The sequence below is a fragment of the Astatotilapia calliptera genome, chromosome 23 (assembly GCF_964374335.1).
Source record: "Astatotilapia calliptera chromosome 23, fAstCal68.1, whole genome shotgun sequence".
NCBI classification, from domain to species: Eukaryota; Metazoa; Chordata; class Actinopteri; order Cichliformes; family Cichlidae; genus Astatotilapia; species Astatotilapia calliptera.
Genome location: NC_137443.1, coordinates 15,241,698 through 15,252,173, shown reverse-complemented (window position 1 = coordinate 15,252,173; position 10,476 = coordinate 15,241,698). Strand labels below are relative to the sequence as shown.

General features: G+C 41.6%; 1 long non-coding RNA gene across 1 annotated transcript; it reads right to left on the bottom strand.

Moving 5' to 3' along the window:
- Nucleotides 1–6,489: 6,489 nt before the first annotated feature.
- Nucleotides 6,490–10,466, bottom strand: LOC145424416 (uncharacterized). The gene is made up of 2 exons (XR_013905496.1): nucleotides 10,355–10,466; nucleotides 6,490–9,927 (listed from the first exon to the last, which is right to left on the bottom strand). It is a non-coding gene; the product is annotated as an uncharacterized LOC145424416 (long non-coding RNA).
- Nucleotides 10,467–10,476: the final 10 nt, after the last annotated feature.

Sequence of the window (10,476 nt, the reverse complement as noted above, 5' to 3'; positions counted from 1 at the left end):
CTCGCCTCAAATCCTTTCTGACAGCGAGTAAAACAGCCGGCAAACACAACGCCGGCTCCCAGAGACATGGTTGTGAAAAAGCAGGAGAGAGAAGGGGGGGAGAGCTCTTTTATACCTTGGCAATTTTCCTCCTGTCTAGTCCTTAATTAGAGACTTTTTACCCTCTGAACAGTATTGCTCTTCTGCTCTAAGCCTCTAATACTGCAAATACTGGATGAGAGAATTAACATTAATGCTGGGTTTATTATCAAATGACAGCTCTATTTACTTAAAAAAATAAAAACACGGCTTGCTATCTTTTTTTCTCAAACACTGCGCAGTTTTATGAAGCTTCTGTGTGAACCCCGCTGTGTTTTTCAGTCATGTTGGGGTGATGTTTGACTGCACAAATAAAGTCACCATGATTTAAAAAAGAGATTGCTGGCATCCTAAATCATCAGCGGTGTCAAAACAATTCACTTCCCTTTCGTTGCCAAGCCTCTGCCTGTCGCCCTCAGCCGCGTGGCCTCCGCTCCTGGGTGGCCGTGTCACCACGAGCGGCTCATCCCGGCCATGCGCCTGTTTATGCATATTAGCTTTTTTTGCCTCATGTGCCTGCATTCGCAGCTATTCCCTCGCGTAACTGCATATCTAGTCAGGGCTGAGGCTTCCCAGGCCTTATTAAAACCAAGAGAGTGTTTCAATTCAGGGTCATCGAGAGAGTGCAGCACATAAATATGTTAGGGCAGCGCTATCAGCCGGTCAGTTTACAGGGGGGTGATCGATGATGGTCATGGCACACTCGCACAAACATCTTAAGCGGATGCGGCTTTTGCTTAATTGGGAGCTTTGCCGCTCAGATTCCGACTTATTTGATGTTGATGATGAAGTCCCAGGAAGGCTGTGAGATTCTTGTAAACTAAATGTGCATGCATGCTGTCTTCATTTGTACGCTGGTCCGAACTGTTACCCGTCAATTTAACCTGCATAGTTTACCTCTTCTTCTACGGGAGTATCAACACACACATACGTACACACATGCCCCGAGCTCATTTTTAATCCTCGCGGCTCACTGTGAAGGCAGGAGGAAGTTCCAATTAAAATTAAAATAAGCTCTTTTAACGGTCTCTTAAATTGACAACTGAACAATGATTTTCGAATTGGTATCTGTCAAAGGTCTCGGAAAATCCTCAGTTGATAAGGCCCAACGCATCCAATTAGTAGCAGAGTAGGGCCTCAGCCAGTAATGATTTCCAGGTCCCTTAAGATGTGGCGTGGACACTTATTGCAAATTACTGACAAAGAGCCCCGCTGTATTGATGAGAGGGAGAACAGCCAAGTCTCCGTGTTCCCATCAGGTGGACGAGCACTAAGAGGGGTCTGAAGGAGAGCCCAGGTGTCTCTCTCGCTCGTTCTCTCTCTCCTCTTTTCCGCAGCCATAATGTGGCCTTGCTGTGTAGCTCGTATATAGCCCCCCTGCTGACACGGACTCTCAGAGACCAGCCTCTCTTGACATGAGCCCCAGCTCAGGGAAAATGCTAATGCTAACACGAGGAAGGTGTCAGGAGCGGATCATCAATAATGTCTGCAAGTTTATTGCCCTCTTCTAATTATAGCTTCTATCTCTCAGGGCCGCAGGAGACTGCAGGGCAGCTCCTTAATTGAGCTGAGGTAGATTTACTTCCCCATCATATTCGCGGCTCCATTGTTTACAGTCCTTGAAACTGATTGAAAGGAATCAAAAGATTCGTTGAGATGTGATTCAGTACAGAACATGTTTGGTATGCAGGAGGAATGACTAAAGGAGGATGATTCTTGCTGGTCAGGTAGGGATTTAGATTTGAAGGCCATGCTATAGCCAGAGGTCATATCATTTAATTCTCAGCATTGATGCCTCTGGAATGCTGTATGTGATGTTTTTTTGCTTCTTGCTGTTACATCGCAGGCTGGTTCCGGAGGGGCAAATAAGAGCTGCTTCAATGACAGTCTAGTAAGTAAGAGCTGCTCACCTCAATTATGGGAGTTAATGAATAGATAATCACATTTTGCATTTAGATTTGCTGCTTGTGTTGCAAGATTGTTGCCCACATTCCCTCCATGGTCTCTGGGGAGGGTTGCTGCTGGTCCACAAAGCTCTCAGGCCATGCTAAGTCCCCTGATGCTTCCACGGGTCTGCCGCTTCCATCCTGCTGTAGGCTCAGTGAAGAAGGTGTTGACCCTGGTGACCTGAGCCTGCTTCCATTGGGTGAGGAAGGGCTGCTCTATACTCTGTGCTTCAGGGTCAAATGGTTTTGTAGTTTGTAGTTTCCTCTAGTTAGATGTTTGTTGCAAATGACTGTTGAGAAGAGGGAGGGCTGATAGCTGAGTAGGTATCTCCAGCAGGGAGGGGTTTGGGATGTTTTTGACATTTTGCTCAAGGTGATGATTGTGCTTGTGTTTTGTGCTGCTTGCGAATACAATATGAGCTAAATACTGATTGGTGATTATCGTTATGTCACTGTTTATCTTCATTTTTAATTCATGCCCCCAAAAATTCAATTTCTGTGAGATGATTTGCATCTGCTCATCATCTGGATGCCGTTGTAATCCCCGCTAAACTTGTAGCCCTCTGCTCGCCTGTGTTCCTTTAAGATGAGAGAGGCTTTGATTTCCCCCATCTTTGTGTCACACTGACTGGCATGCTATTTGACAGGTGGAGTTAAAATAGAGAAAATTGTGGATGAAAATTCGTCAGTCTCAATCTCTTGCCCTGGGCTGTAGGCAGCAGAGACAGAAGCCCACTGCTTCGTGTCAAATGTTTATCAAAGGGCCTGATTAAATTGCTGTGTTCAGGGTAACAGCCTTATAGAAAAAAAAAAGTGAAATCCCTATACCTTGGCAAGGAGTCCTTGTATGATTGTGAGCAGAATAAAGCAAGTGGATGTTTAGGTGCCAGAAGAAACCTCTGACCAGCCAACTGTAAGGAAGGCTGGAATATCATATGCCCTTTGTTGTCGCACAAAAAGAGACGCAGGCTCTGAGATCTGTTGTTGTTCTCACTTTCCTCTGTCTTCTCAATCATTCTTTTTTCTTTTTATTGCTGGAGGAAATAAACCTGGCCCCTTTTGCTGAGGCTAGCTAGCTTCCCCTGGCCATTCCTCTCTGTTTTGTTTCAAAAGGGCAAGGCTCTCCAGCCTGAGCAGTTTGCCCTGCAGTCCCACGCCAGGGGCGATGCTTGCCTCAGCTGCTTCATCACTGGGGGACTGGGCTAACGTCTCCTGACTGCACTTAGCTGTGTTTCTCTGATACGGTCATATCACATCAGCCTGGGCACATGTGACATTGCATCTCTCCCTAACTTTAAGCAGTTTGTTGCCATCCACGTTCTTTCTGCTTTTATCTTCCCATTTTTTTGAGTGATGTTATGATTTGCTGCAATATTTTCTGGCAGTGCTGCTGCCACACGTTTGTGTCGGATAACAGGGCCTATTACAAGATCTCTCGATCTGGCCAGTTTTCCCCTACAGGAGACAGAGAGAGCTATGACTCCCCCTCCCAATTTTTTTTTTTTCGCTCATCCTTACCCCCGCATTTGAATTTCTAGATAATAGGCTTTGACTTCTGGCTGCACGTTTATGGGTCTTTTCATGTTATCAGCTTAGCTCATAGCGTGGAGCTGAAGAACACAGACTCCTAGTGACAGGCCAGCCAGTCAGCAAGGCGAGCCTGTCAGGATCTCTCATACACTAATGATTTCCCTTTAGTCTATTTTCTGTCTCATTGGCTGTTTCCTTCAAAAACAAAATTGCTCATTTAAATTCTCATGCCTGGGGCATTTTGGTCTTCAAATATTGTTGGAAAGTGAAAGGATTAGGCAAAATATGCTTTTTTAAAATGTTAATATATTTTCTGGTTCACTTTCTCCTCTGAGGCCAATTAGAGAATTTCTGCTGGCTGCATTAATGTCAAACTGACATCCCCAGCTATAATTACACTGTGCTTGAAACCTAACTTTCACTTGTGGGTAGATGAGTGTGCCTTGCAGTGACACATAGACTCGCTCTGCCAGCTTTTGATCATTTAATCATTGCTTGCTTTCTTTCACTCTTGCCTCCCTTGCTTGCTGATGATCTCACCTTTTATTCTTTCTGTTGCAAAATGCAGTGTTGTGTTTCATTATTCACCGCCGTATTTTGCAGGGTTCATTAGTGACATCATCCCCCCCTTCTCTGCCTGCTCTCGCAGCAACACGAGGAGAATGGGATGGTCCCTTCAGGTGCAGATACCATATGTACATTGTTTACTCGCTTGATTCCCGATTTACATTGTCTTGTTTGTGTTCTCTGCATGTTCTTTTTTTTTGTTTGTTTGTTTACGGTGCGACGACTGAGTGCTGTCAGGATTTGAAGGATGGGTACACATTCACCGTGTTTTTGCCAGTCCTCCTGATGCTGTGTCAAGACCAGGGAAACAGTTAAAGTGGTTAATGCTTTCACTGTGAATATGAATGCCTCCACACAGCACTCTGAAACTCTGTGACAGACTCCACAATTTGGGCTTCATTTCCCTGTCAGTTAATATAGAGGCAGTGACGCTTCATTCTTAATATCTATGAAGAGAAGAGTCGCTGACATGTTGAATGAGCAATAATACTAAACAAAATTAGAAGGGAGAGATTTTCAGAGGGATTGGTGCAAATGTGTGCAAATCTGTAAACACTCCAAATGAGGAAAATCACAAATTGCATTGAGACTTAAATGTGTTTCTGACACTGGATTTCTCTGGAAAGGGAAAAAGAACAAAATGCTTCAAACGCTCAGATTTCTGCTGTTTTACTGACACCTTTTAAAGGCTGGAGATGATAGGAGTGTTATCAGACATCAGTTTTCTTCACAATGCGCCCTGCAGAGGTGGAAATGCTCGCACACCTACACATTTTAAAACCAAACTCCATCACTGTTTTCAAAATGACTTCAGGCACCAATTGCTTCTGTCAGGAGAGCAGAGTCTTGTGAATGAGCTGCACTCCTCCTCCCCATTTAGCCTCCAACAGCTTGACAATTGTGATGCCAATCAGCTTAATGACCCTGTGATTGTTCTGAATTTCCATTACCCCGTGTTGGACACCATCAATCTGTTGCAGTATGTGGTGTTTCTGGAGGGGGAAAAAAAATCACAGCATAATTTGACAAAGTGTACCTAAGCTTCCTTGGCTATTCGTAATGTCTACCATCCACCTCTGTTCACCCCCCCTCCTTCGTCTTTTCTCCCCGCCTCACTCTGTTTGCATTGTTTTACTCCTTTGCTTGGACTTCAGGTAATAGGAAATGGCACTGACCCCTCCTGATCCCCCCGATTACCTTCGTGAAGCGTGAATGTGGTATGGAATCACACATCAGGAGACGAGTTGTAATTATTTCTGCGATGCCATCAGCATGGATCAATCACTCAGGGAGGCTGCGAGTGGAACGCCGCTCACAGCCATAGATGGAGCCAGCAGCGACCATCTTTGACTGACAGCTTTGGTAATTAAGTGATTGTATAGACCCCTCCGACTGTTATAACAACCTTGTCAGGGCCAGCCTGTGTTTGGAACACACTCAAATCAATGTGTTCTCCACTCCCTAAGCATTTCTGATCATGTACCTCAGACAGAAGAACTCTTTGCATTGACGCTGCTTTCCTTTAATAATTGACATGGCAGTAAAAGAGATTTTAAAACGCACATTTAAAAAATATACTTAACATTAACATTTTTAGCATATTTGTTTCTCATAGGAGGCCAAAAAATTGCAAATTTCAAGGTTGCTAAGGCTTGATGAATAAAAGCAGATTTTACTCTCTTCCTTGTATCAATCTTAGAATTTCATGGCATATAATAACTCTAACGGGCACTTCAAATCTGAACTTGAATGTCACATGTTTCGTTATTGCGTGATGTGTAGAAGTTGAAATAATATACAGTGTTTCCATCTTAAATGTCAGGTCACTTTAACGCTCCAACCTTTAATTCCAGAGCTTCAAAGATCTAAATTACCATTGGAATTTGCTTCCCATCGGCATATTGTCATATCTTTGCCTTATTTCACCACATAAAATGAAAAATGTTTGACAGCAGAGAACTAGGTTGTCCATATGGTCTCAAAGAGAATAATTGGTGTGAACATTGGCACACAATTCTTTTAGATTGATGGGCCATTGATAACTCATCTATTTATTATGTCAAACAGTCAAGAGTTCTTTCTGTTATTTAGTCTGAACTTTTAAACTGGCAACTGCAGTATCCAGGTCGAGTTAAATCAATAGTGGGTCAACGTGCTAAATAAACCACTTCATTTTACGCCTTCAGAGTACTCATAAGAGTAATATAAATGGTGAATAACTGGCTTATCACGAGGCTAAACACATAAGATATTTTTAAGGCTTTATTAACATGTCTGTTATATTTGCTGATGCAATTAGATGTGGCTGAAAATCACAAAAAAAGCCTAACAAATGACCTTCGAGTTAAGTTTTTTTTTTTTTGAAGAATTTGTTTGTGTAAAACAGCTTTTATGACATATGATGTCATGCATATGATGTAATGTGTGGTTATAGAGAACCCTCACATGTTCATTGATACTATATGTGATTACAGCTACATTGCAACAACATGTGTCATAAACCATCTGTTAAATATTTTTCAGTGGGTTTTAGTGGTAAACAGAGAGGCTATATTAACATATTCACAAAAATGTTGGCCAGGAAGGTTCTGATTTGATTGCATAACTTTGTGTTCACGTTTATAGCATCTGCCTTCGCTGTCAGACTCCTCGGAACAGCTTTTGGTCAGCTGATGTAAAGTTTAACGTTAGGGGGGGTGTTACTCAGCTTGCTATGAGGTCAGAGTTTAGCAAACTACTTCAACAGTTGTGCCAACATCTCCCACAGAGGGTCGATCCAAATTAAATTCAAGTGCCGCAGCCTCACTATTGGTAAACTCTAAAACATTCAGAAAAAAAAAGATGCAAAACATATTTTGATATCCGACATAATAAAGGACAAACTTTGGGATCAGCAGAGGTTTTCTGTGTCAGCAGCAATTCTGAACAAAATTAAGACATCTCTCTACTGGTGTCAAATTCACCCTGTTTGTTTTTCTTTCCACCAGTTCTTCACTGAACCAACAATTCTCTTGTGGTTTCTCTTGGCCACACACACACGCACACACACACACGCACACACACCAAAAAAGGTTAAGTGTGTGATATTTGCCAGAGCTGGATATTTCAAAACACAGAGGACCTCTAGGCACCCAGTTAATTTTTTGCATTTTTATTTGTTTTCTTTACTAGAGGTCATCATTGCAACAAGCTGATATGCACCAATTTTTCAAGACGTAGATTTCTGGGAAAAGATTTGTGAAGAATCCCAAATTCCCGCAGGGACTCAAACAATTATCCTTTTAAAAAAATGTATTTCTCCCTCTTAAACACTGACCACCTAACATTAGTGACGTGCGGGTGATACAGGTTTTATTTTTCAATGTGATACTCTGACTTCATACATACCTGCTATCCTTGTTGTTGTCCTTTTGCAGCTTTTAATCAATGCAATACTTCCCATCCTATTCCCACCATCTGTGATGGGATGGTCAGTCACAGCCCGTATGCTGACACTGACACTTAAGCCATTTTTACGGCACAACAATGTGAACTGCTGCGTGCAGCACTTGGCTCTGTTGTGTCTAATTTGAGATATTTTAGCAAAATTATAAAAGTTATACTAAAGCTTAAAATTCATATTAACATTTATTTATTGATGAATAGTAATAGTAGCTTAGATCATATAGAAATCCACAAAAAGACCCATTGTCCTCTTAGCTTGTGCAGTGTTATGGGCTTATGTTAATCAGGCACTTTAGTAGCTGATAAACTTGGATTTAAATATAACTGTGTTCTGAATTCCAAGCAGAAAAAAATCAATACACATACTGAAATGCTTCTCAGTCACTCTAACTTTTGTTTTACTGGCCCCTGAATGTGTAAAGTGTTATGATGTATTATTAAAATATTTGTAATACTGCTTGACAGACAAAGCGTGACACATAACATTTAAAGCTGTAGGTACTAAAATAGGAAAAGTGGCATTTTTACTTGCATAATTAAAATAAATCTCTAAATAGGCCTCCTCCTGTCCTGATTGGATCCTCCTTTTAATGACGTTGCTCATGAAAATTAAAAATATATAACTGAGTAAGATCTCAAGTCTGCGGTCATAAGGCAAGCTGCAAACCATGAATTCATTCTCATTAGATAAACACTACAGCCGACTGTTAAGTTTGTTTGTTTTCTTTTTTGTTTTTTAACTTGTCTTTTGTGAAACTCCTCCACCTCTCCGTGCGTGTCCGGCTGTCGCAGCATCCTCCTAACGACACCACCCTCCATCCCCGCAGTGACTGACAGGCTAAATGCGGGGGTGTCTCTGCGTAAACGCTGCAACTGTGCAACCTAAAGGTCGCCAGCGGTGAAGTGACAGCTTACACGCAAAGCCGCCAGAGAATCAATATGGTGCCAGCCACTGTTACACCGTCCCATCATCGACCATCAGCTGAGGCCAATAAGACGATACTCTAACTGGTAGCATTCAATTTGCTCCTGCGGCGCCTTAAACCTAATAAAGCGATTGATTGTTCCTGTTTGCAGTTGATGAGCTGCCCATGCGCCTCTCCACACATTGACTGACGTGTTTAAGCATCGCTTTGATCCGATCTATGCGATTTGTAGGGAATAAGGCTCAGAAAAGGCCCGATTACAGGCTGCATGTGGACAGGATATTCTAATTGGCTCTCCACCGCGGGGATGATGCACTTTACAGCCATGTGTGTCATGTTGTGCTCGAAATCTTTGTTTTATTTTTGGAGCTTCATCCGTGATCGATAACTATTTTAAAATAAGTTGTATAAGTTAAATGCGAAGCAATGCGACTCATTAAAGGGCAGCTGAGGCCCCAGTTTGCTCGTGAACTTCATTCCAGCACCGCCGGGTCACGCTTTGTCGCCGCCTTGTGTTTAAAGCCTGCCTGCATCTCACGCTGGAGGAGGGCAACATCAGCTGAGATGATCCAGAGGTAAAACATCATTTTAATCTTCTTAGTGTCCGCGGCTTTTCATTTAAACAATTATGAAATAAGGTTAGAAAATGTAATAGACTTTGTTTAAAATCTTAAAGAAAACCCCCCCAAACATATTTAGATTAAGAGAGACATTATTTTGCAATGAAAATATTCATATTTCACCGCACTGAACGTTTTCTATACGTGAATAATATTTATACAATATTTATGCAGTTAGGTAATAATAGATATTTAAATTATTTAATTAACACAAACGTTTTAATTTTAATTATGGTGCCGTTCCTAACAAATAAACGAATAAATAAATATAGTTATTTTGTTTTTAAGCAAAGTAATAAGTATATATTAGATTCCAAATTTGTTAAAAATAAAAGCTCTATGAATTCAAAATAAATAAAAAAAAACACTTTGCTGTTTTAAATCCCCGGTGTTATTATTTTTAAATGAATAAATAAATTAGGAACAAACCTACAAATCCGGATTTTGGACAGCAAAAAAAAATCTTCCTCCCCTTCACATGAATAATCAACACCAGCACCGTCTTCCCTGCCCACCTGCTGAAGGAGCAGAAAAAAAGAGAAAAAGAAATAACAACAATAATCATAAGAAGAATAATAAATGAACCCTTTCCGATGTCCCTGCATCAAATTCCAGAAAGGTCGCAGTGGCTGTGGAGAGAGGAAAAGATTCCATCTGAGAGAAATTACACGCGTCTGCCAAACAGAGAGAGAAACGTGCTGCTACATTCGCCTACCTACAAGAAGTGGCGTTTCCCATCATCCGGAGAGTGTGGAGCCTCTCTCCGCAGACACTTTGTCAGCTTGAGCCGCAGTTTTTTTTTTCTTCCTCCGCATCCTTCAGATCCACATGGAGAGGGGAAAAGTGCTGAATTTCTACTACCTTTGAACGCTCATTAGCACCTCATAATTACTTTACTAATTAGGGTGACATGGTTATTAACAAGATGCGCTGTCATGACAGTCCCCACTCCTCCCCGCTCCTAAATATGTCGACCTTGCGGCTCCTAGAATATATCCTTAAAGATAGATCAGATGCCAGCAGCGACACTGGAGCCGGTTCTCAGGGCGCACAAACGTCTGACCTGATATTTAGCTTTTTATCTCCACAAACTATTTTTAAAATAATAAATCAGGGCTGGAATTTGGCTGTGGTCAAATCTGGCAACAGCTGCACTTTTCTTTTATCGTCTACGAGGATAAAGAAAGCTTTAAAAAGAGTTTGACGGCTGGAAAATAAAGTAAATGTTTGTACTTCATCCTACCATGCTGGAGTTTCCACTGAGGACTTTTTTTTCGCTTTATAAAATTATTTCAAATCTGAATTTAATTTTTCTTTTTCTTTTAAATTCCCACATCTGTAGCTTTTTCTTGACGGCCAGGATTT